Genomic DNA, 27,232 nt, shown 5'->3' on the forward strand with positions numbered 1-27,232 from the left:
GTCGCAAAGAGTCAGACACAACTTAGTGAGTGAACAACAGCATCTGTGTAAAGAACTGTCACACTACAGAAGGTAGAGATGTAATCTTACATCAAAGTCTCTGGAAAGCTACACACTGAGGGATTAATGATGGATATCTCCATGTGGGAAGAATTTCAGATGTTTCCTTGCTTCCTTCTTTTTGGTTATCTGTATTTTCTGCAAAACACACATGTTTTGTCTTTTGGACTAATACAGATTTTAAAAAATGCACAAAGAATTTTAGGATTGATGGGTGGAGGAAGTGGAGATTACCTAAAATGTGCTATTCTGGAGCACAACATCATATATGTCAACCTTAAAGCATCCTCGGTGGTTTCATCTCTGTTTTACTTGCTCTTTCAAGAGTCAACTATTAAAAGGTCCAACTGATGACCAATTAATATCAGTCTATCCTAGCATAAAACATGCATCTATGGTAATCAGGCAGTGAAAATTAGGAGCAGGAACTCAAAGAAGTATCCATGGAAAGAAGATATACCTGGGAGGGTGAGAATGCCCTAAGATGGGAAGAAAACAAATACCAAACTTTGCCCACTTAGCTTGGCTAAATTCAAAAGAACGTCCTGCTCATTTCTATAGTACCTCCAGTTATTTTATTTTAACTTTGGAATTCACCTTCTTATAGTAGCCTGGGTTCCCATTAGCAACACTAGCTCACTTTGCATAGTGAGAGGAATTACTGTGTAAGGGTTTTGTAGTCTAACATGTGATCTATCCTGAAGAATATTAAGTGTATATGAGAAAAGTGTGTATCCTGTTCTTTGGGGATGGAATAATCTGTATTTATATATTAAATCAATATGCTATAATGTGTCATTTAAGAGCAATGTTTTCTTATTGATCTTCTGTCTGGATGATCTCTCCATTGACATAAATGGGGTGTTAAAGTCCCCTACAATTATTTATTGCTATCAGTTTCTCCTTTTTTGTCTGTTAATATCTGCTTTACCTTTGGATTGATCTTTTTTATTATTATATAATGCCTTTCTTTGTCCCCTTTTACAGTCTTTGTTTTAAAGTCTATTTCATCTGATATAAGTATTGATACTCCAGCATTCTTTCTGTTTCCACTTGCATAGAATATCTTCTCCCATTAACTCTGAAGTAGCTTCGAGGCCCAAGAGAGGCTACTGTGGGTTTGCTGGTATGTGGGACTGGACCCCTGGAGCAGGAGCCACCTTGGAGGGGTGCCAGTGTCAGATGGGAATGCCTGTTGGTGGGATGTGGCAGCAGCTGCTATGGAGGAGCCAGCTGGGGCAGGTGGGATGGGCAGGGTAGGTCCCCAGGGATATACCAGGTTGGTACACATGGTATTAGTTCAGTTGATGGAGAGTGCAGAAGTGGTACACACCAGGGTTGGGCCCACTAGGTAGAAGGAGAGTTGTTTTTTTTTTTTTTTTTTTTTTAATGGCACCTGCCAGTGTTTCTGCCCCTGGAGAAAGTTCCACCAGATCTCTACCCCTCCAGCACACGTCCTAAATTTAGTCAGTGGATCTCTTTCTCCTATGACACAGGTGCTTTTTAAGCTGCTGTCTCTGTGCTGAGACTTTGAGCAGCGAGCGTGTGTGTGCGTACTCTCCAAGAACAGAGTCTCAGTTTCTAACAGCCCTCCAGCTTTCCTGGCCATAAGCCCCTCTGGCTTCCAAAGTCAGATGCTACAGAGGCTCGTCTTCCTGGGGCAGGTCCCCCAAGCTAGGGAGCTCAATGTGGGGCTCAAAGCCCTTGCTCCACAGAGGGAACTGCCATAGCTGTGATATTCCTCCCTCTGTAAGTTCTGACTAGATCATGCTTCTGTTCTTTTGACCTAACTTGATAAGGCCTTTTCCTTATAGATTCTTAGTTTTAGAAAACCTATTCTACTAGTCATCAGGTCATCCTCAGTGACAGTTGTTCTGTAGACAGTCCTAGATTTTGTGTGTCTGTGGGAGGAGATAAGCTCAGGATTCTCCTACTCTGCCATCTTGATCCAGAATCCACCAAGTTATTGGTTTTTAAATCCACTAATTTAAAATAGACACAACTTGACCAAATGATATTATAAACATAGTAAAAACAAAATGTGTTTATCTGTGTTAATGTGTGTAAAGCACTTAGAACAGATCCTGGCACAGAAAAAGCACTTAATAAATGTGAACAAGAGATATTACTCTAAATAACTGTGTAAGAGATTTTGGTAAGATCTTGTAGGACATGAAATAGGAAGTTTAGACTTCCTCCCTAGCTAAATCTATATGACCATCAGCCCCAATGAACCAACATACAAGCACTCCAGAAAAACCTTATCTTTTTCCTTTGTTAGCTTTCCCTCCTAGTTTATATCACTGATGGGACTTGTGGAGACATTTAGAAGGTACTCCAACCCATCGTGAAATCTGAGAACGATACACACAGAACACCAAGGCTGACAGGACTCAGATCTGGATCCCTGTGATATGGATTTGCTCATGACCAAATGTTCTCTTTCTGTCAGCTCTTAGTTTTGGTGGGAAAAAGGAGGACATGATTTTAATTGTTCAATGCTTAAATCTAGGTTTCATCATACGATACTGGATGGCGCAGCCCTTTGTGCCATGTCACGACAGCATCTTTAGTACAATTTCTTCCAAAAGAAAGAATGGAGTAGCAGGGTCCAGAGCCCTGTGGTAGGATGTGGAGATCGCCCTTTCCTCATCTGTACAACAGAAATACCCTCTGTGTCCTCCCAAATCACTGAGAGAAGAAAAGAGATGGAGTATGTATTTATGTGCAGTCTTCTCTGAATCCATGCAGATTTGTGTGGTATTTACACATGTGTACTTCTCTCAGGCAAGAGTCCTAAGTGTGTAATCAACACTTGTACATGAAAAGGTTAGGAGGAATTATCTGTTGTTGGCTTTATTAAGTACCTACAATGGGCTAGCTATCGTGTCCAGCACTCAGCATATGTGATCAAATTTTCTTTTGACAACAACAGTTTGTGTGTGAAGCTTAATAATCCTATATTAAAAGTGTGGCAGGATAGCATAAGGATTTCAAACAGTAGTATTCTTTAAAATCCCCTGTAACATTAAACTGGAGTGATTTAGAGGTAAAATACCCAAAGATAAATCCTTTAAATTCAGCGCTTAATGGCTGTAAAAAAACCACTTTTGGCTTTTCATCTTATATTAAAGCGCCTTACATACAGTAAAATATTATTAATACTACCATGCAGTGAACTTAAGATGGAAAGATAATTATGTATTAAAATTACATATTTAGCTCAAAATATTTGATATGTAGAGGAAGGCATCAGAGTATTGAAACCACACACACCACTACTTTTTCTTTTAACGTCTATTGAGCTCTGAACTTGAGTTAAATATGATACCTATGGGCTTTCTAGTTACCTTGCATTCCCCACAGTCCTCACTGATTAAAGAGAAATCATACTGTGTGACTGATACAAAACTCACGTGGGTCTGGTGAGGATTAAACAGATAATGTCTGTACAACACCGGAAGAGTCAGGTCCTGCTGAGCGAATAACATTATAGGGATAGTCTGGAAAGTGAAATATCTGGGAGAATGAAATTAACTCTTTCACAGTATATCAGCCAGGAACCTGGTCCTATAAGTAGGATACATCAGGACAGAGTGAGGAAAGGGAAATGGAAGTCCTTTAGGGATCTGAAATTCTCTTAGTGTTGCAGAGAAATGTAGAGTCAGACGGAACTTTGGAAATCTTGGAAGTTGGAAGTCCACCCAACAACTCCACCCTAGGTGGTAGACAGGAGCAGTTCCAGAGTTAGGCAGACCTGAGCCTGAGTCCAATTTCTAGCTGCCTGACACCGAGCAAGATATTTAACTTCTCCCAACCTCAGTCTTATATCTACTAAATCAGGACTAATTCACTGGCTCATTCCGCAGCTGTTTAATGGTGTATCTACCAGGTGCCAGATGATGGGAAACAGAAAGGTAAAAAGTTAGAGAAAAGACAAAGAAAAAGTAGGTCCCTGCCTACTCTGAAGTTTAATGCTGGAAGGGGTTTGGGACAGAATTAAAAGAACATACAAATAACATAATTACAAATTGTGTCCTGGGGGACATCTTCCAGAACAGGGTGTTATATCTGAAGATGTCACATTTATGCTAAGACCTTGCAGATGAAAGCGAGAAAGCCACAGGCAATGGAGGGTGGCGTGGAGAGAAGCCCCAGGGACTGAGGACACAGCTTAAGTGAAAGTGCTAAGGAAGGAAAGGCTTGACAAGTTTAAGGAGCCAATGGAAGGTCAATGTGGCAGCTGGATGGTGAATTGAGGTTGACAGTAATCTACCTCACGTGGATTTGGTATGTCAACTGAGAGAACACATGCAAAGCATCAGGCTCAGAGCTCTCAATAAACCATTAGAGTGTGCCCGTCCTCTGCCTTCTCCTTCCCCTCCCCTTCCGTATCACCACACTATTGAAGAAACTGAGAACTAGAGAAGAAAGTCCATTTGCCTTAAACTCAGCAAGAGGAGAGCTGGAACTAGAATCCTGGTCTGTAAATTCCCTCAGTCAGCAGTCTTCTAATTAGCTCTAGAATAATAGGAAGAACAGTTTTTGACCACATGGATAGAGGATTGTCAAATGGTCCATACTTCTTTGACCAGAGATGCATCACGGTGCTGCGGTGGCCTGAGGTTTTCCATGTTGCTCACTGGGGACCCACAAACACATACTGCAAACCTGCTGCTAAGGAGGATGGGTGATACACTCTCTCTTTCTCCTTTCCTTCTTTCTTTCCTTTCCTCCCTCCCTTCCTTCTCTCTTATCTCCCTCCCTTCTTTCCTCTTTTCAGCCTTGGTGGGGGTGGAGGATTTTAGAAGAAGAATTGTGAAAGATGTTGTAAAGGAACATAGACTTTCTCAGCTTGACAAGTGTTGCTTAGAAAGGCCATGGATATTAGCGAGAGGATGGTCCCTATGTCTTGTAGATGTTAGACTCTGAGAGACTAATGCTGATTCCTAAGACATGATATCCTCTCTTGGGAGATGGAAAAACTTTGTGTTATGCAGCCAGGATGGAGGGAGAATTGAAGATGGGTCCTGGAAGGCTAGGGAGGGCGAAGAGTCTGAGAGGAAAACTCCATCTGAGGCCAGCTCTCTAGGCTATATGCAACATGATGACAGATTAATGACACTGTGTTTCTGTGTATGCATGTGTACATGTAAGAGTTTCTATAAGCTCTGGGCTCTGCGTTCATCCTCAACCAAACCTGTGCCTTCTTTTTGGTAATGCAGTGTACTTACTCACCTTCCTAGACATCAAGGGCACAGTCCAGGGGCAAAAGTTCATTTACCCACATCAAGTGAAATTATAAAAGTTCACTCAGAATGGCATCATCAAAAAGTCTACAAATAACAAATGCTGGGGAGGTGGAGAAAGGGGAACCGTTCTACACTGTTGGTGGGAATGTAAACTGGTGTGGCCACTATAAAGAACAATGAGGAGGCTCCTTAAAAAATTAAACACAGAGTTAGCGTGTGATCTAGTGGGTGTACTCCAAGGCAGGTATCTGGAGAAAATCGTAACTGGAAAAGATATGTATAACCCAATATTCATCAAAGCACTATTTACACTAGCCAAAATATGGATGCAACCTAAATGTCCATCAACAGAAGGATAAAGAAGATATTATTTATATATGAGTAATAGTCCATTGTATGTATGTGCATATTACTCAGCCATTAAAAAAGAATGAAATAATGCCATTTGCAGCAACATGGATGGACCTAGAGATTTTTATACTAAGTGAAGTGAGTCAGAAAGAGAAAGACAAATACTATATGGTATTGTTTATACGTGGCATCTCAAAAAATGATACAAATGAACTTATTTACAAAACAGAAATAGACTCACAGACATAGAAAACAAACTTAAGGTTACCAAAGAGGGAGAGGGGATAGATAAATCAGGAATTTGGGATTAAAATATTCACACTACTGTATATAAAATAGATAACCAACAAGGACCTAGTGTATAGCACAGGGAACTCTATTCAATATGCTGTAATAACCTATAAAGGAAAAGAATCTAAAAACGTATATGTTATATATATATATGTATAGTCAACACATATGTAACTGAATCATTTTGCTGTATGCCTGAAACTAACACAATATTATAAATCAACTATATTTCAACGAAAATTAAAAAAGAAAAAAATAGTTCTGTGTTGCCGTCTTTCCATTGCCACCTTTCCAATTCTCCTCAAATAGAGCAGACACCTCAGCCTCCAGCACAACCTCAGGTAATCAATATCACAATCACCAGCCCAATCACTCTCTTCCCTCTAGTTCAGGAGAGTAAAACAAATCTCCTACAATGAACTCTCATTTCACTACTGTCTTGGATGATCTATGGCTCTGTTCCTAACAACAAAAATTACTCTCTAATGGATGAAATTAGCCAGCAGAGATTTCCCTTGCATGCAGTTAATTAGGAATACATCCGGGATAAAGAGAACAGAAGCATTGCCTTGCACTTTCTGGCTTAATAAGCATCCACAAACCAAAATTCCTCATAGTAGGAATACCTTTACACAGTTAACAATACCAAAGGTTTTCCCCTGAAAAAAGTGCAAGCAGCTCCCTCCTTTGAATTAACTGCACCACACGAGGAATATCAGTGAAAGCGGCTATTAATCCTTCTGGTTAATTTGCAAGGCAGAGTGGAAAGCAATAGGTCGGAGGAGGACAGGAAATCAGGCTGATTAATGACTCTCATGGGGACTGTGGTCTCCAGGAAGTCAGGGAGGGGACATCTTCCAAGGTCTCATGCACAATCTCTGGCAAGAAAGAGCCCTTGGAAGAAATAAGTGAGAGTAAGGAGCCTGGCTAGAAAGAGATTAGGTGATTGGGACCAAGTAGTGGTATTTCTCTTACCACCAAGCTGTGTGTGCTGGCAATCAGAGCTCCACAGATACAGCCTTGACTTATACTGCTGCTGCTGCTGCTGCTAAGTCGCTTCAGTCGTGTCCGACTCTGTGCGACCCCACAGACGGCAGCCCACCAGGCTCCCCTGTCCCTGAGATTCTCCAGGCAAGAACACTGGAGTGGGTTGCCATTTCCTTCTCCAATGCATGTTGACTTATACAGCATTTGCCAATTTCCATGGTGTAAATACTTCCACCATGGCCAATTCTAAGCCACCAAAATAACATCTCTGAAACTTGACTGGGAAGAGAACCACAGAGTCAGCTATGCTCAAGCACACCACAGCAACCACAGGACTTTTATTGACTCTCCCCTGGAGCAAGAACCCAGGGCTGATTTCAATGGTTCACTTCTCTTATTTCACATTTCCTCTTCTTCCATAGCTCATATTTCCTCTTATTTCATATCACTCACCTTGGGTTTATTTGGCTGATTTCACTTCAATTATTCATTCATTCATTTGTTGTATACATTCAATCACTTATTATTTACTTACTGATTTAGTTATTGTAGGAAAAGCTGTTGATGCTCCGCTTAGGATCCCCTCCACACTCTCTACAGGCCACCTGCAGCGTCACGGGGACAGTCCTCATATGCATCAAAGGTTCCTCCCTAAACATTCAATTCTCTCTGTTGAGGGCTATCTCAGGCAGCAGGGACACAGCCTGTGACTGGGGCATGGTGCAAGGTTCCGGGGATCAATTCCATGTCAGTTTCCAAACAATGCGGGATGGAAATTGGTGGACAAATCCCCCAAGTGTCCTTCTCTGTGGGGAAATTTTGAGGTGTGTTTAATACAGTTTCTTCCAATGGGATTGAGCCCTATTGCCTACAGCAAATCTGCTCGTGAACGACACCTGTGGTTGGAGCCTTCCTTTTCCTCTCTCATTTCCTCACCCATCATTGTGCTTCCTGGCATCATCTCTCAGGTCACCTTGTTGAGCCTACATTCTTCCATTTCCCAAAAGCAAATCTCAGGATCTGCTTTTGGGAAATGCAACTGAGATAGTTACCAAAAACTGACCAAGTACCAATTGTTCTCCACGTACCGCAATGGCCCTAGGACTGTATTAAGGAAAGGACAGGTACCACTCAGCACCCCTTAGCTCGTGCCCCTCAGCTTATAGCTAGATACACTCTCATCTCTGCAGCCCTTTCCAAATAAGCAGAGATCTTCTGCAAACAGAAAGTCTTCTTGGACTATGCTGTCTAGAGAAGGGCACCTGAGCCCAGCCCACCCCCACTCTCACTCTCATTATTCACTTCTGTTGCTATTTACCTGAGCAGACATTAAAAAATCTGTGTTTGGCATTATGCATTCACCTGTTTATGTTTTGCCTGGCCACTTCTCTGAGGAAAAGTAATACCCTTGTCTTTACTGATGAATCTCAGCTCTTGGCACGAAGTGGGTGCTCCCTAAACACTTGTTGACTAAAATATATAAATATATTTCCCTCCACCACCTCTGGGCTTCCCTGGTGGCTCAGTGGTAAAGAATCTCCCTGCAATGCAGGAGACACAGGAGATGCTGGTTTGATCCTTGGGTGGGGAAGGTCCCCTGGAGAAGGAAATGGCAACCCACTCCAGTATTCTTGCCTGGAGAATCCCATGGACAGCGAGCCTGGCAGGCTACAGTCCATAAGGTCGCAAAGAGTTGGACATGACTGAAGCAACTTAGAAGGACGCACACTGTGACCTCCAGGGAAAGTGAAAGTGAAGTCGCTCAGTCATGTCAGACTCTTTGCGAGCCCATGGACTGTAGCCTACCAGGCTCCTCTGTCCATGGGATTTTCCAGGCAAGACTGCTGGAGTGGATTGCCATTTCCTTCTCCAAGGAAATGTTTCTTTCCTACACTTAGAAGGACGCACACCGCCACCTCCAGGGAACTTGCTATCTATTTGGGAATGTGGACAAGAGGATGAACAGGCATGGTGACAGTGCTTTTCAGTGGCGGCAGTCACTGGAGCCCCTAGAGGAAAACGCGGAGTGTGTTTGCAGAGTGGAGAGACACGAGAAGTGGACACTCGAGGAATGGACAGCTAAGCAGATGCCAGGCAAGCATGCCAGGTGTAGAGAAAATGAGTGTTTCTGGTAGAGAGAGAAGCAAATCAATGACACCCAAGTGAAGGAGTAAGGCATATCTGAGCCGTGCGGCTGACAGGACAGGAACAGACACTGTAAGATGAGAAGAAAGCTGAGGCTCCATTCAGGAGGTGGCAGGGATGTGCCAGGTCTGATGTAGCAAGGATCTCAAAACTCTGGCCCCTGGGCCACGTCAAGCCACATATACTCATTCACACATGTGGTCTATGGTTGCTTTCAGGTTTCAACCAGAGAACTGAGTGTGGACAATAAGAGACCCTATGGTCTGAAAGGCAAACCTATTTACAACTGGCCCTTACAGAAACCCAGGAGAAACTGGGGTTTTCAGAGGGGCCTGGGTTATTGGCCAGGGAGGGGTATGACCAACAGGAATTTCAGAAAGGCCACACTGGTTGGACTGGAGCGTGTGGATGGAGAGAGAGCAAGTCTACGTGCTAGAAGACGAGTAACTGGCTTGCATCCCCAGATAACCTGCAAACGCTATACCAGCAGGACCACCACTCCACTCTCTCTGTACTCTTGTTGTGCCAAAACATGGTAGGTGGCTCATAAATGCTGTCAAGTGAATGAACACCCAGTGAAGGCGCAAGAGAAGATGAGAGGGTGAAGGACTTGGAAATGTGTACCCTGGCACTGAAGCCCAGAGTAATAAACATCGTGATGGTGACAATGATGGCCATGAAGATGATGATGACAGTAATAAAAAATCAACCACACTTGATGCTCTGGGCCAGTCCCTTCAGAAAATACATTATTTATATGAACTCATTTAATCCTCTCAACAACCCCCTCTGAAGTGGAAAGAAACATAATCCCTCATTTTACACTTGAAGAAACTGGGTCAAACAGCATGCCAAGATTACATGGGTTATTGGCACGTGAAGTAGTCATGGTTTGAACTTGGATTTTCCTTTCTCTAAAATTTATCTTCATCTGTCCCAGCTCTCCCAGGGCTATGAAGGGTGTCTCACTTGGCTGGAGCAGACTGTAGAAAGACTAAAATCAATCATGGGCTAGTTACGGCCAACCATGCTCAGAAAGCCAAATGAGGACTAAACGAAGCATTTGTAAGACAAAGCCCTGATCATACAAATGGATGCCAGTGGTAGCTCATAGATCTTGCCTCAGCATTACAAGACTTTGTTCTGCAGCATCACAGGTCGTCATGGGGGAAGGACTGAGAATCTTGGATGGTAAGAATGCTGGAGAAGCCTGCCAGGAGTAGTTCTGCCAATTACATTTAACAAGACTTTCCTCCTAATTGTCAGCTACTCACGGTGGGTGGGAAGTCCCTCACACTCCTGTCCATCATTCAGCCACTTCTAAGTTAAAGACACCCAGTTCCTGCCTCTCCAACTCCCTCTGATGAAGCCTTCCCTCTTGTCCCTTCTCCTTTTATGGTCTGTCTTGGGTTGATGAGCCACTGGTCCTTAGCACCCCTTAGGAGCACTTCTGAGAACACAATTGTTTAAAGGAGCTGATTACTCTCTAGTAGCCCTGGAAAAGCAAGGAATACATACTGTCAGGATATTTTCTTGTGCAGAAAGAATGTTTGATTAACTGTGGCTTCCCTCATACCCCATGGGCTGCCCAGGTGGCCCTTGGCTGACTGATGGAACACCTCTAAAACTTAATGTTCCATTTCTACTCATTTTGACCCGATTCTTCTTTCTTTTAGTGTTTCTTCTTCTGTTGATAATTGGATTTTTCCAAAGAAATTGACCAAGTACCTACTCTGATCATCAGTTTATGGTTATTGCAACACTCTGACCCAGAAGGTTTTTGTGAAGAGCCCTGTAAAACCTCAGAAGAGACCTTCCTGTGAAGATAAAAACTGCAGGTCATCCCTGGAAGACAATATAATTCTATCTTATTTGGAAGCACTGAAAACCGTTGTCAAAAAGCTCTCTCCTATAGAGCTGTATGCTTTTTCTTGTCATTGTATATAACTATCTGTGTTCTTAACCAGTTCCAATATCTTCCATGCTGCTTTCCATTTCAGGCTACATATCAAAAATTGGATACTATGCCCTTCTAGCTGTTTTGTGATTTATATAAAATCTTCCCAAACAAAGGTAGCCGCATAAAACTGGTATTTCATACTATCACCTGAGGAATTCTGACCAGGCCCTGCAGGTGTGTGTATGTGTCCACGCACGCTCAGTTGTGTCTGACTCTTTGTGATCCTATGGATTGTTCCCTGCCAGGTTCCTCTGTTCATGGAATTTTCCAGTCAAGACCCTTCAGGAGAATCCAAAATTATCAATATAGCATAAGAAGTTTCCACTTTCATTTTCATAAACCTGCAACCCGGAGATGGACAGGGAGGCCTGGCGTGCTGCAATTCATGGGGTCGCAAAGAGTCGGACACAACTGAGCGACTGAACTGAACTGAACAGAACAGAAATTTTAATGTATAGTGGCTTAAACAAAAAGGACTTTGTTTTTCATGCGTATTGAGAAGTCCAGAACTAGGTGGCTATTGGTATGATGATGTCTGAACCAACATCTCTATTTCCTGTGGTCTCTGCCTCATCACCAAAAATTGGCTGCTGGCATTTCCAGAGACATCGTTAGCTACATGGGAGCCTAGGAAGTGAATATTTAGCTTTCCTGGGTTACAGAGGGGTGGTCGGCAACGGTATAAGGGCTGGGAACGGTTGTTCAGTCAGTCAGTCACCACTGTCTGCTCCAGAAATTAATAGGAGAAAAATGCAGAAGTAAAAAGCATTCATGGCATTTTATAAAGGCAAGATAGCATAGTCAAGCCTATTCAGCATCCAGTTATTTCCTTTTCCCTGGACAGTACCCAGAGAGTTTTTTCTGTATGTCTTATAAGCTAAATTTAACACTTGTCCATGAAATGAAATGTAAATTTCTGTTAGAATTGTATTCTCTCACATAAAGCCTGACCCAAGTCTTTGAAGTAAAACACATGACTGAAATAGTGAAAATAAATTGGAAACAATCTTCATGCCTGTTAACAATTTAACCAAATAAATTTTGAGGTATTCAATGAACTATTATGTAATAGTTAAAAAGTATGAAAAGTATACATACAGAAAGTTACATGTAATCTCATGGAAAGCAAAAAAAAAAAAGGCAAATTGCCAAGTATGACACATGTGCATTGCATTTTTGTAAAAGGAAGTATTTATACATATGCACATTTTTAATGGATTTGAAAAGGTTTTGAAAAATTGTACTGTAGTATCATCAGTTGTTAACACTGAGGAGTGAATAATGGAAGCAGAATCTCATTTTTAATTATTTTTACATTGCTTCAATTTCTTCCAATAAGCATGTGCAAGTTTCATAACTAAAAAAATATTTTATTAAAGCAAAGTTACCATTACCAAAGGGGAGGAGGGGTGGGAAGGACAAATTAGGAGTATGGGATTAACATACACAAACTACTATCATAAAATAGATAAGCAATAAGGATTTACTGTATAGCACAGGGAATTATATTCAATATCTTGCAAAAACTTATAAGGGAAAATAATCTGAAAAAAAAATGCAACTGAATCACTTTGCTGTACACCTGAAACTAACATATTATAAATCAATACTCTTCAATCAAAAATAAGATTTTTATTAAAACTGTAAATTTAGACAGACTCTGGATAACTTGAGCAAAGTAAATTCAGGCCTGTCATTAGATGGCTATGCTGTTTTTAACATTCATTTTGATGAAAAAATGTAAAATCAAAGAAAATTCACTCTCAGAATTATCCTCAATAATACCTTCAAATTATTTATATTTGGGGGGGCAATATAAAGGTAGGTGAGGAAAGAGTGATTATGGGATTGTATGAAATGCTATGTATGAAATTAGAAAATTATAAAGTACTGTAGAATTTAAAGAATCTTTTATTAAAAAGTTATTTACTTTTACAGAAAATGTAAGTGGAATCACATATTTGACTTGCTCATTGATTAAAATATTTTGAAAAAAATCACTGTCTACAATCAAGGTAAGAATATTTCAAAATATGCCATGGGAACATATGGTTTACATATGTGTCAAACTTTATTGAGTAAAAGTGTTAACTCATCTTTCATCAGATTCAGTGATGGTCACTGTGTTTAAAGGAATCAACTCCAATTCTCTCATAATCCATCATAATAGAATAACAAGAAAAAATGAAAAGTCCCTAGAGCTTCTCACCTAGAATGAAACCATTTCTCTGACAGCTGATTTGAGAGTCTTATGAATTAATTTCTTGCCTATTGTAGTGTATTTGAACTTGACATTTTTCTGGAGAAATCTGATCTTAGATAACTAAAGAAAAGCACTGATAGATATCTTAATTCCACGTTTTTGCTAGATAGGAAAATTAGAGCCAGATAAACGCATGGGACACTGTCACTGTTATGCGATTCAATAACATGTATAGAACATGCTGGTATGAATGATTCATTGCCAGAAGCCATGCTTTCATGATAATGTAGAATATTTAGAATTAAAAAAAATACAAATAAAGTGGCAATCCTTTAAGTGCATTTTTCTTTTTAAGAGGAAGTTTTAGTTACCAGGTCTCTAAATAAAAACTAAAAGTCAAGTTTGGATTCTGTTCGGAATGAATTCAGTGTATTTGATGTGTCTTCTTTAAAAACTGAACATTTTAAGAACTACAGTTATATTTATATCCATCAAGCAAATTAGAATAATGCAGGATTTTGGAGTGGGGGGGAATCTTGATCCATAACTAATTGGTCACATTCAATGCTTTTTATTAGACTGCACGGCTCAAAGTTTCTCTCATCCCCTCTCCTTAAATTAAAACAACAACAACAACAATTTGTCTTAAATGTATCTTCACTTTAATGAAAGACAAGCACAGGGTCCCATAAAAACGACAGTGAGAGTTGATCTTTTCTGTTTGTTTTGCATGTTTTGTGCTTGTGGCGATTTTAAATAAAGTCCAGGGCTTACAAAGTACAGAATATACACAGGCATCATATTTAAGTTCAGGAACTAAAAGGTAGAAACTCAGAATGGTCATAAAACCTTTTATTGTCAGAATTTTAAAACATGCATATAACTATGTAGAAAGATTTGAAGGTCTTTCTACATTTTACTTGTTTGCACATCTCACTTACAAGTTGCAACTCTTTCCTGTTCATATTTCAGGGTATTTGTGAAGTTCTGATGGTTCTGATCCTTGACTTGGGAATTAATGTCTGACCTCCCAAACATAATGCATAATCATCAGATCACCTCTGGAATAACAGGGAACTTGCTACCATGTATTATTTTGATTATATATGAAGAAGCAAGCCTGAAATAGGCAGTTGAAAGGTAGCATATATTAATTTGAAAACTACCCAAAATACTAGAGGAGAAGTTCTAGAGGAACAGTTGGAAGTATATTCTAAAGTAACATTTTCCCATTATAATCCTAATCATAACAACACAACTGCTGCTGCTACCTACAGGCTTCTATTTGTGTTCAGCAATACATTTGTCTTTAATGACTACAATATGCTTTGCAGACATTATTTTATTAAAATCTCATAACTCTGTGAGGTAGGTATCATCATCAGCCCCATTTCAGAGCTAGGTAAACCTTGGCTCAGAGTGGTTAAATGACCCATCCAAGGCTATATAGAGAATAACAGTTTGCATCCATGAGCTCAAAACTATAGTAAAAGGAGCAATTAATCATAAAAATCTAATTGGTCACTGTTAGTGTGATGGCACCCCACTCCAGTACTCTTGCCTGGCAAATCCCATGGACGGAGGAGCCTGGTAGGCTGCAGTCCGTGGGATCGTGAAGAATCGGACACGACTGAGCGACCTCACTTTCACTTTTCACTTTCACACATTGGAGAAGGAAATGGCAACCCACTCCAGTGTTCTTGCCTGGAGAATCCCAGGGACGGGGGAGCCTGGTGGGCTGCCATCTGTGGGTCGCACAGAGTCAGACATGACTGAAGCGACTTAGCAGCAGCAGCAGAGGATACTAGTGAACAAATCTACTTAAAGAAGACTAGTCACATGAATGAATGGGGAGTAGTCATGCCTGTGACTAGGGCATGAATAGAGACACGCACATAGAGAACAGATTTGTGGACACAGCAGGGGAAGGAGAGAGGGACGGATTGAGAGAGTAGGATTGGCATATATACACTATCATGTATAAAATAGTAGCTAGTGGGAATCGGCTGTATAGCACAGAGACCTCAGCTCGGTGCTCTGCAATGACTGAGAAGGGTGGGAAGGAGACTCAAAAGGGTGGGGATGTACACACATTTATAGCTGATTCACGTTGTCATACAGCAGAAACCAACACAACGCTGGAAAGCAATTATCCTCTAATTAAAAATAAATAATTTTTAAAAAGAATGCTACTATATGTGACCTTATTAACAGTAGAAAAGAGGGAGTGTCCCTTCATAGAACTATTCACCTAGTAATGAAGAAGGGGTAATAGAATTAGAATACCACCATTTTGCAACCTATTATGGACTGAATATTTACATACACCCTATTAATATGTCAGGAGAAGGACATGGCAATCCACTCCAGTACTCTTGCCTAGAGAATCCTGCGGACAGAGGAGCCTGGTGGGCTGCTGTCCATAGGGTCACACAGGGTCGGACACGAGTGAAGTGACTTAGCGTGCATGCATGCATTGGAGAAGGAACTGGCAACCCACTCCAGTATTCTTGCCTGGAGAATCCCAGGGACAGAGGAGTCTGGTGGGCTGTCGTCTCTGGGGTCGCACAGGGTTTACACGACTGAAGCAACTTAGCAACGGCAGCAGCATTCATATGTTAAATACCTAACCCCAGAGTATGGCTGTATTCGGAGTTGTTGTCTCTAAGGAAGTAATTTGAGTTAAAAGAGGTTAAGGGTGGAACTCTGATCCTATAGGATTACTGTACTTAAAAGAAGAAACACCAGCAATGAAGAATCAGACAGAGAGAACAGACCTATGGACATGGGAGAAAGGGAGGAGGGAGAAGAGGAGATGTATGGAGAGAGGAACGTAGAAATTTACAATACCATATGTAAAATAGATAACCAGTGGGAATTTGCTGAATGACTCAGGGAACTCAAACAGGGTCTCTGTGACAGGCTAAAGTGTGGGATGGGGAGAGAGATAGGAGGTAGGTTGGGAGGGAGGGGATATGGGCATACCTATGGCTGATTCTTGTTGATGTATGACAGAAAACCACAAAATTCTGTAAAGCAATTATTCTTTAATTAAAAATTAAATAAAAATCACATTTTGGACTTAGGAAAGATCATATGAGCACACAGCATGGTGGCAGCCACTTACAGTTAAGAGAAGAAGCCTCAGAATGAAATCTACCTTGCAAGCACATTGATCTTGGACTTGTCAGCCTTCAGAACTGTGAGAAATGAATTTCTAATTTTTAAGTCACCCAATCTGTGGTACTTTGTTATAGGAGCCCAAGCTAAGACACAACTCTTAACGAATTAATCTAAGCAATGATAACTGATAACACGAGAGAGAGGCAGCTAGATATGTGTCTCTCGCGGGAGAGGATCTCACCAAGTCTGAAGTATTCTTTGCAACAACAACAAAACACCACCTGGATTTGATCAAGTTTCTGTGTCCAACTTCCAATTTATAAAAAATACAGGCAAGGGAAGGACACATGTAAGATGACATCACAAGGATGAAATGAGCAAAATCCAGACCTTGAGAAACTCTCCAGGTGAAAACATCCATTTGTTCAAGAATAATAGCAACAAATTACAAAAATGTACAGAGGCGAAGGGGAGACACAGAGAAAAGAGCTTATGGGTTAAAAGGTCTGAATAGATATATCAAAAATCCAGATTTCAGGAAACTTAAAAAATTATGAGATTAAGATATTTGGAAATTTATAGATCTTTGATGACACTGAACTATTGCTCATTTTTTAGATAGGTGAAATGGTATTTAGTGTTTTTATTTTCAATACCTTTGAGAGACACACACCAATTTATTATATGTTAAATAATCTGATGCTTGGGAAGAGGGTAATTATTGGGGGTATAAAAGGAATACTCTTACTTATGAGTTCAAGTGATGAGGAAAAGGAGGCTGATTATATTATTCTTGTTTTTTTATATGTTTGAAATTTTCCATTACTAAAAATTTTTACAAATTGAGACCATATTATAAACTAAATACATATGTTGATGTATATAGTCAAAATTCAATAGTTTTAAAAACCTAACATATACCTGAACAGTTTTCAAGGGTTTTTTTAAAGGGTATTTAAGAATAATCTTAAAATTTCTGAGAGGATCATTTTTAAAAGTAAGGAATTCTCATTCCATTTTATTATTATAATATGGCAGGACTCAGAGGAAAATACATTCTCTTTTCTTTCTTAATAATCTTTTATTGATTATTCCAAGAATCCATTTAGTTCTGCCCCATTATGAGAGAGCAGCTTTATTTCATTATGTTTTAATGAGACAAAAGATCACCACAGCCTAAAAGGCTATACATTCCATGTAAAGGACATTATTTCCTAGACAAGACAAAAATTCCCAACATCATTCAGTAAAGTCTTTCTATTGATTAAATTCAAAAAGTAATAAAATATATAAAATATTAAATAATAATATTCAATAGATTGGCTTTAGTTTCTGAGTACTTAAGTTGTTAAGTGGAGTTCATACAGACCACACCCATAAGTACAAACAGAAATATTATCCCAACTCCAGCACTGCAAATATGTAGCCATGGACTGTGGAACTGTGGAACTGAAAAACAGAGTGACCTTTTCTAAACATTTTAGCTTCTGGCTCCCAAGTTAAACTTAAATAACTTTTTAACACATCTAGCAAGGTTAAAATACCAGCAGACAGTCATCTTATTTGTTCATGGGACACAAAGATGGTTATGCCAGGAAAAAAAAAAAGTGACACAATTCTAAAAGAAGAGATTTTCATGGGCTAGGGAAAACTGTGGAGAAGGCAATGGCACCCCACTCCAGTGCTCTTCCCTGGAAAATCCCTGGACAGAGGAGCCTGGTGGGCTACAGTCCATGGTGTCACTAAGAGTCGGACACGACTGGGCGACTTCACTTTCATGTTTCTCTTTCATGCATTGGAGAAGGAAATGGCAACCCACTCCAGTGTTCTTGCCTGGAGAATCCTAGGGATGGAGGAGCTTGGTGGGCTGCTATCTATGGGGTCGCGCAGAGTCGGACACGAGTGAAGCGACTTAGCAGCAGCAGAGAAAACTGGAAGATGTGGGAATAGAAATGTAAGTAAAAACTGCTTTGCCAGTAGTAGCTGCCCAATAAAAATGCACTTTATGAGTGTGAGGGATAGTTCTTCCTCTAAGAGACAGGAAGTAGTCACTGGATGGGGCTCCAGGGAATTACACTGAGTTGGAAAGGAGGAAAATTGAGCAGACCCATGTAGAAGGGTGTTAATTTTCTTAGCAGATGGATAAATAAGTGAAAGCAAATAATGAAGGGAAGTGATGGCGGAGATTAGGAATTTGAGGAACTAGGAAAAGAAGTCTGACTACCTACTGAAGAGGCAGAAAGAAATGAACTAAAAATGAAATGAGAATTTAAAAAGGGCACAATGCCATGATGCTGCTTGCCTTGCTTGGCAAGAGGAAGCCCCCTGAGGGCAGAGGCCATCTCTTGGTTATCGTCACATCCCTTATAATGTAGCAGTACTCACATCATGTCTATAAATTAAATATCTCCTCAACCCATGCAAGTACACCCAGAGCACACCTCTGGGACGTAGCGGATGCACACAGAAAGAAGCTAAAAAGGAGGACAGAAGAGCAGAGTCAAAGTTCTTTGATAAAGAACATGTCAGAACTGTCATCAGGGTAAACACAATACTTAGGTCATAGTAGGTATTTCAGAGTAATTTACTGAACAATGGAAATACATCCCTCATCTCCCTCCAATCAGGGCAGAGCAAAAGTAAAAGTCTGAAGAGAAATAAATAGAACTAGAAGTTAGAAGAAAATCCATCCACATCAAATTTGAAGTGATAAGGGAAAGAAAGCAGAAACTATGACAAAAAATAGATTAAGAGTTATAATAATTAATTGACAACATTCTGAGGTGTGGGATCATCTTGGAAGCTGGAATAAGATAATTTCCCATTCTATTTTGGGAAAAAGGTGATAGTGGTCATCCAAGGTCACCTGATGGGATGACCAGGGGAATACCTGAGGAGTAGTGTTGGACCTCTGTCTACACTTCAGGAACCTACTGAAGGTGATGGACTTACTTTGCAGGGAAATTCTCATCTCCACATGTTATTATCATATAGAATCTGTGCATTCAGAGACCCTTTGAGGCTCCCTAATAAACCACATCCAGTGACAAAGGATCTCAGGCTCTTGAAGAAGCACACTTAGCAGGTGCCACAGCTGGTGACAGCCCATCCATATCTCCTACTGAAACCTGGCCTTCACATGCTTTCAACAGTTGTCTTTCAGACAAGTACTCTTCCCAAGGCACCCCCCTTCCCCTGACCCCTGCCAACTGAGGTTTCTGATTCCACTTCTTCCAAATTTCCCCAACACTCATCATAAATCGCTTCTTTTAGAATTATGTCTTCATCTAATTCCATATGCACCAGAAATCTGACTACTATGAAAATGCTAGATCTAGACTTATTTGAGGCAGGGGGGAGGGGGGACAGGCTGCTTCTTAAAAGGGGGCTTAACCTGAAAGAAAATCAATTCACTGTAAAGGTAAAGTATACGATGCTCCACAGTAACCAGCAGCTTCCTCTTATTCCCTCAACTCTAGAAGAGGCAGAATCCTTTTGGGAAACCTACTAGCACATAGGAGACCTCGGTGACTTTGTGTGGCATGGAATTGATTTCTAATGGAATAAGCTGATCTCTGAGGAATGTGGTTAGCAGTGGCTGTGGCAGCAGAGCTTTTGCATCTGCAGAGCAGAGGACCCCAGCAGGAATAGCAGACCATGACCTCCACCCACTTCCCTGATGGCGCTGGACATGGATGCTGCCCGCCAGCACACTTTGCCTCGCAGGAAACTGAAAGGCATGCCCGAGAGAGCCTTGCAGTGTTTGGCTCCCTTAGCAGAGATTGGTTGGAAACGCATATTTTAATGGACACATACTGAAGTATGCAAGAAATATCCTTTCCCAGTCTCATGTTTTCATCTCTTCCTGGTCATAATAAATGTGAGAGGATATCATCATTTGAAAGAGACAAGTCCCAGCTCATTTCCCATCAACGCACACTTCTGGAACGGTAAGTCAGTGACCTCTGTTACCAATGACTCTAAGGAATCTGGTTCCCTATGATCTGGGAGAAAAGGGTAACTCAGCAACCTAAATTAGATGTCAATGAGTATAAATTCACAGCACTGAACTGGAGGTTTTATTTGAAATATGGCTTTTCTTGGAACCATCTTTTATCGAAGACAATTTTATCAGAAGCCTGTGAATATTTTCCTTAAAATAAAAAAAAATTTCTAAATTTAATATTTATTGTTCACCTACTAAGTGCCAGGTGTGTAGGTGCTAGAGATACATTTATAGGCAGAGAAGATAGACACACCTTGATGACATTGATGCTGTTCTCCTGGAGGTTAAACTACGATGCGAGCAACATGCAATAAATGAATAAACTCATCTAAAATTGTAATAAAGGAAATGAAGACTTGAGCAGGTACAGTGATGGAATCACTGTGAAGCTTTCTTAGGTGATAAGGTGAACAGGGACGGCTTCTTTAAGGAAGGAACACTCAAGCCCTGAAGACTAAATAGAAGCTCACCTTGGGAGCAGTTACAGGTAGATGGAGGTAGCATCCCAGGCAGATTACAAAAGGACCAGAGCCTGCCATATTGGAAGAATGAAATGAAGCTGTTGCAGCTGTCTTGTGTGAGGAATAGTATGAGATGAGGCTTGAGGCAGGACCAGGCAGGTCTTCATTAGGAGTCTGCATTTACCATATGACATCTGCTTTTTATTTATTCCAAGTAATTTATCTCCTGCATACCAGACTTGGACAGAGTGCTTTAGATGCATTATCTCAAATGATCACGCCTGCAATGTAGGTACTATCCTGGTTCTGCAATGGAGAAATTGAGGGTCATAAAATGGGAATTTTTATGTTATACAGAGAGTACCTGGTAAAGCCATAGGCCAAACCCCAGACTGTCTGACTTGAATTCTTAGCCAAATCCAGGGACATTCTCCTTTTGAACTTCATCTCTACCTTGAAGCTATCAGAGACAAGCAGAAACTGCCCTTGGACAAGAACCTGGGGGCACCCTGGCTCTTTTGATCTCACTGAACCTTTCCATCACATCTGGCAGATGTCGGGATGCAATCCAAAATCCTAAGAGAACCAGTGGTCTGTGGGGTTCTCACCAAAGGATGAGAAGCGATGTTTTGACACAAGCCCAGGAAAAGGTCAGAACAAAGATGTAAAAAGGTGTCAGATTTGCTCAAGTAAAAGGAAGAAGCTGCGGCATATGGCTTTTATCGGCTGATGTGTTTGTGTTCCCCGGGAAGAAATGGCTGACAAATGCCAGAGGGAAGTGTTAATAGAAGAACTGGATAATAGAGAGCTTGCTTCTTAGGAAGCAGATATCTAATGATCATGATTATCATAATGTTCTCATTTCTTAATGCTACAAGTTCAGTGAAACACTGGGAATGAAACAACAAATCCATTTACCTGGTAGGGCATTAAGACTCTGGGTTTAATGAGCATTTAAAGGCTATGTTCCTTTCAAGGTGACTCCTAAAATCCATGGGAACGGTCTCCTCTGAGATATCTTCCATCTCAGCCCATGGAACCTCCTGTCCCATCATCAAAGTAAAAAACCTGAGAACCCACCTTCATCTCATCCATTCAGTCACCTGGCTTTGTCGGTTCTGCATTCCTGATATTGACCAGAGCCTCTCTATTCACTTGCTCCTGCTTTGGTCCAGGCCACCATCACCACTGGCTCAGAGTAATGGTGTGATCGCCTATCAACTGTACCTGCTTCCAGTCTCGCCCCAGGACATCCAGGCTCCATTCTGCCGCAAGGCCTATCTTTCCACAATGCAAGTTTGACTTGCCTCCCTTTTCCTATTATCACCACTGAATGGTCCTCCTTTGCATATCGGATAAAGTAGGCAAGGCTTTCTGTCTTCAGGCCTGTGCCTCCCTCTCTGGCCTCATCTCTTATTACTTCCTGTGAATAACAAATTACTTACAACCCACGCTACCGAATTATTAGCCATTCTTTGCCTATAAGCCTTCACACATGTCTGTCTTTACCTACAGTACCTTCATTATTTTTATGTTAAAGACTCAGTTCAAGTGCCACTGTCTCCATGAAGCTATTCTTATATCACTCCTTTACTGATTGATTGGCTATGCCATGCAGAATGCGGGATCTTAGCTCCCCAACCAGGGATCGAACTTCTGCCCTTGGCATTGGAAGTACTGAGTCTTAACTACTGGACTGACAGAGAAGTCTCTACAGCACTCCTTTATAATTTTGTGGTAGACAGAATGATGACCTCCACCCCCGCCCAAAAAATCCACATACTAATCTCCTACCACATAATTATCATTCATGATAAAAAAAGAGTTCGCAATAATTAAATTAGGACCCTGATATGGGCAGATTATACTGGATTATCTGGGTGGGTTCAATGCAAGCATAAGCTCCCTCTCCTTATAAGAGGGAGACAGGTAGGTCAGGTCAGAGAGGATGATGTGATGACTGAAGCAGAGGTGAGAGAGGGAGAGAGAACGTGAAGACGGCTGAACCAGGCTATCAGGTTTGAAGCTAGAAGAAGGGGTTGCAAGAAATGCAGGAGAAGAATCGATAAGTTGGAAAAAAAGCAAAGAAAGATAATTCTTCCCTAGAGACTCCAGAAGGAATGCAGCCCAAAGACACCGTGATTCTAAGGATTTCTCACCTCTAGAACTCTAAGATAAACTTCTGTTATTTTGTCATAAAGTTTGTGGTAATTTGTGGTCATTGTGGCAGCAGGAAACTAGTACACATTCCCTGTGCTTCTTCCCCTTCACTACAAGGGAAAATTGTCCCTTCTATCCTTAAGCTTCTATTGGACTCTTTATACTTTATAATTTACATATCAATATCTCCTCCTAACAAGGATTTAAATACTTAAAGGCAGAAACCACATCTATTGCATATTTATGCATGAGCACGGGTCTAGAAAATACATGGCCACTCATTCATTCATTCATGCTTTTGTTCACTCATTTTCTCCTTCAAATATTTTAGTTATTGAGTGTTTAACATGCACCAGACACTCTAATGTCTAGTAAATGCACTGGAGAGCAAAAGTAGAGGCTTTCTGTCTTCAAGGACCTTACAGTCTGATGGAAGAATGAACATCAATTAAATCACCCCCAAAATAGAGTTGACTAAAGAAGGTATAAAAGTGGATGAAGGGTTCTCTAGAAAAAGAACCAGCTTGTTAACTAGACAATGGCCATGGATGCATGATGGGTTAGCTGGTCTAGACCAGTAGACATACTACTCAGCTGAGCTCAGGCCAGCCTGCTGACCCACAGAATCATGAACTACATAAACAGTGAGGATTCAAGCCATGAACTTTTGGGGTGGTTTGTTATGCAGCAAAAACTAACTGATACGTAAACTCTATGGTGGAGGGAGGAGAGAGGGGGAGAGAGAGAGAAGAAAGACAAAACCAGAGGGGAGTGCTATGAAGTTAATCACAAAAATTCAAGGAGGATTGAAACTTGTTAGCAGATTTTATGCAGCATTATTAATGTAACAAGTCAACTACCTTATATCAAAAACAAAGTTTTAGGGCCCCAAATACCAAGATTTTCACAAAAGGCATGCACAACTAGGATCAGGAGTAGACCAGGTAGGAAAAATATTGAGAGTCTTGAAAGGAGAGAAAGATTCATAAGAAATTTGTTAAAATTTCTTCCACTTAGAGTAAACAAAGATAAGACAGGCAAGTGAATACAAAATTTATTGTGCTTAGTTATATCTAAAGCATCTAATTATGTAACCTTCCACTTGCCAGGCATGAACATTATCCAAGCGGTAAAGACTTCTCCCTTCCTGGACTCCAGGCAAGAATACTGGAGTGGGTTGCCATTTCCTTCTCCAGGGGATCTTCCCCTTCCTGGACTAATACTAGTCAAATAAATAGTCAATGTGCCCATAAACAGGTTTGAGCTCTATGGGCTTGTGTAATTTCTCAGGGAACCTTTTGTCTCTTTCTAAGGTAATGCAAATTTGAATTTGCTCCACTGAGATTTTTGACACTTTATTAAGTGTAGGAATTTAATGACTTTCTTATGCTACAAGCTCTTTCTACTTCTTCCTGTTTTCTAGCTAATCAAGTCAGTTTGTTAGATGCTGGGGCACTTCAAGCTCTCTTCAATCTTATTTTGACCTAATTTATTTTAGCAGATGTAAGAAACTTCACTGCAGAACTCATTAAAAATGAGCCTTTTGTGTTTCTCCTGCTATGATCTGGTGAGTTCTCACATGTCCTTAAGTTCTTAGGGGAAAAACAATGACCTATTAGGACTTTAAGGAAGAAAAATGAAATAATAAAAAAAGAACCATTTTAAGTGGAAATATCAATTCCAGAGAATGAAGTTACTAGAATGAAAAAAACTTCACTGTAATTCCAAATTACCCTTGGCAAGTCGGAGTTTAGATAAAGAGAAAACACTAAGGAGTATCTCAGGAGGCTAATTCTTGTCCTCAGAGAGGGAAAACAAGAAAGCCTGGGTGCGTATCAGAGCCTCAGGTAACTCCTGGAGAGGTACTCTGAGGCAAGCTAGAGAAGGCATCATTAGCTTGGAGAATGATAACTGCAGATAAAGAAAATGAGCAAAGGCCCAGGGCAATAAGCAGTACTGGCTGAAACCCCAGCTGGGCTGGCGGTGCAACACAGCCCAAAGGAGGCCACTGTTGAGGTGCCCCTCAGCAAAGAGGGAAGCTTACCTGGGTCTACCAATTTTGGCAGAAAATCAAAGGCAGTATTGGTCGGTATTTGTGTTTGGTCTTCATCTGGGGTGGACAGCCCCAATTTTATAAGGGCTGAGAGGGGTTTCAGGACGGATTTGAGGAAAAGGACCTCAAGGCAGGGGAAAACAAACAAACAAAACCAAAGAGAGAAGTGGCTACCAACAAGAGAGGGAAAGAAGGAGGGGCAAATATGGGGTAAATAAGAGATACAAACTACTATGCATAAAATAGATAAGTAACAGGAAATAGTGTATAGCACAGGGAATTATTGCCACTATCTCATAATAACTTTTAATGGAGGATAACCTGTAAAATACTGAATCACAATGCTGTATACCTTAAACTAATACAAGATTGTAAATCAACTATACTTCAATAAAAAATAAACATGGTTAAATGAAACAGATGAACAAAAGCCAACCAATCCATACACACACACACACACACACACACACACACACAAACAACAAAGAGAAATCAGCTGGTTGGAGAGTGGGTTCCCCTGAGGAGTTGTGAAAGTACTGATGAGACAGAATGTGCAGCTGCTGAGTCGCTTCAGTCGTGTCTGACTCTGTGCGACCCCACAGATGGAAGCCCACCAGGCTCCCCCGTCCCCGGGATTCTCCAGGCAAGAACACTGGAGTGGGTTGCCATTTCCTTCTCCAATGCAGGAAAGTGAAAAGTGAAAGTGAAGCTGCTCAGTCATATCCGACCCTTAGCGACCCCATGGACCACAGCTCACCAGGCTCCTTCATCCATAGGATTTTCCAGGCAAGAGTACTGGAGTGGGGTGCCATTGCCTTCTCCTGTGGCAGAATGTACCTCCTGAGAAAGCAAATTCTACATGGTTGTCTTTTATTCATTCAACAAACATTTTCTGAGGGTCTACTCTTAGCCAAGTATCATGACTCAGACATGAGAAAGTGACAGTAAAAAGAAGAGGGCCTTGCTATTCGATGTCTATTTCAGAGTGAACGATTAAATGGGAATAGGATAAAACAATTGCCATTTAATATTGACATTATTTGAAGATACAGACACATGCACACACACACACATAACTATATACAAAACAAAATAAGAAAAAAATGGGGGCACGTTTTTTGAGTTTAGTACAACTAGCTTACTGTGAGAATAAATATACAAATCAGTTAGTGGGTTCAGCAGAGCATGGCTGTAGCAACTTACCACAAGAATTCAACATGTACAGGAATTAACACTTAAAAAAAAAAAAAAACAGGGAAAAAAGAACAGTGATAAATCCAACAAGTGCAATGAGTGACTTTCTTTTAAGAGTTTCTACTGTGTTTGCAAAATATAAAATATTAGTATTTTCTAACATCATCAGGTCCCTCTACTCTATTTTTAAATTGTGGATAGAGCACTTAATATGAGCTCTACCTTCTTAATAAAATGTTAAGTTTACAATATATTACGGTTGACCATGGTACAATGTTGCACAGCAGCTCTATAGAGTTTATTCACCTAACTTGACAGAAGCCTTATGCCCAGGTCTCCCAACTCTTGATATGTTCTAATTTCTATCACCAATCCATCTGCACACGGCAGACATCAAGGCTCACCATGATGAACTATACAGCTCTTAGCTCTGAGGAGCTGGAAGAAAGAGGCTAAAGAGCTTTCAAAACATTACTGTCTTTAAAATCATTATTATGAGGAAAATTGCCCTTCAATCACACCGCATTATTTATGAACCAGTTTCTTTTTAACTGACTATCTTAACTTATACTTAAGTCGACACATTTCTGGATAAATATTTGCACTGCCAGGACTTCGGGGCCACACACATTAGCAAACCTTGTGTACTATATCGTTCTGCCATCCAGGATGACTGGATACGCTGGATGTTTCCTATTGCTTCCTGAATCATATTCCCTGTGCAGTTGGGGGAAAATGTAGCACTGTGTGTATAAGTAACAAAAACATAACCAATTATGACTGTAGAAAATTTCATTGTTTCATTAGAGAAAGAGCTGCAAGCAGAGTTTGAACAGTGTAATGTGAATTTTAACCTCAGTGTTATAAAATGAGAAAATTAATGAGGCTGTTCTACAGTCCAGAGGTGAACAGGGTTCCAGTGGAGCCCAACTGTTTTCTAAGCTGAAACAGTTAACATAAAAGTTAGATCCATTTCTAACATATTT

General features: G+C 40.6%; 1 protein-coding gene across 2 annotated transcripts in view; it reads right to left on the reverse strand.

The window, feature by feature from the left end:
• SYNPR (synaptoporin) overlaps positions 1-27,232 on the reverse strand; it is a 294,249-nt gene that overhangs the window by 128,777 nt on the left and 138,240 nt on the right. The gene's annotated exons all lie outside the window — the stretch shown is intronic.

This window comes from Capra hircus, chromosome 22 (genome assembly GCF_001704415.2).
Source record: "Capra hircus breed San Clemente chromosome 22, ASM170441v1, whole genome shotgun sequence".
NCBI classification, from domain to species: domain Eukaryota; kingdom Metazoa; phylum Chordata; class Mammalia; order Artiodactyla; family Bovidae; genus Capra; species Capra hircus.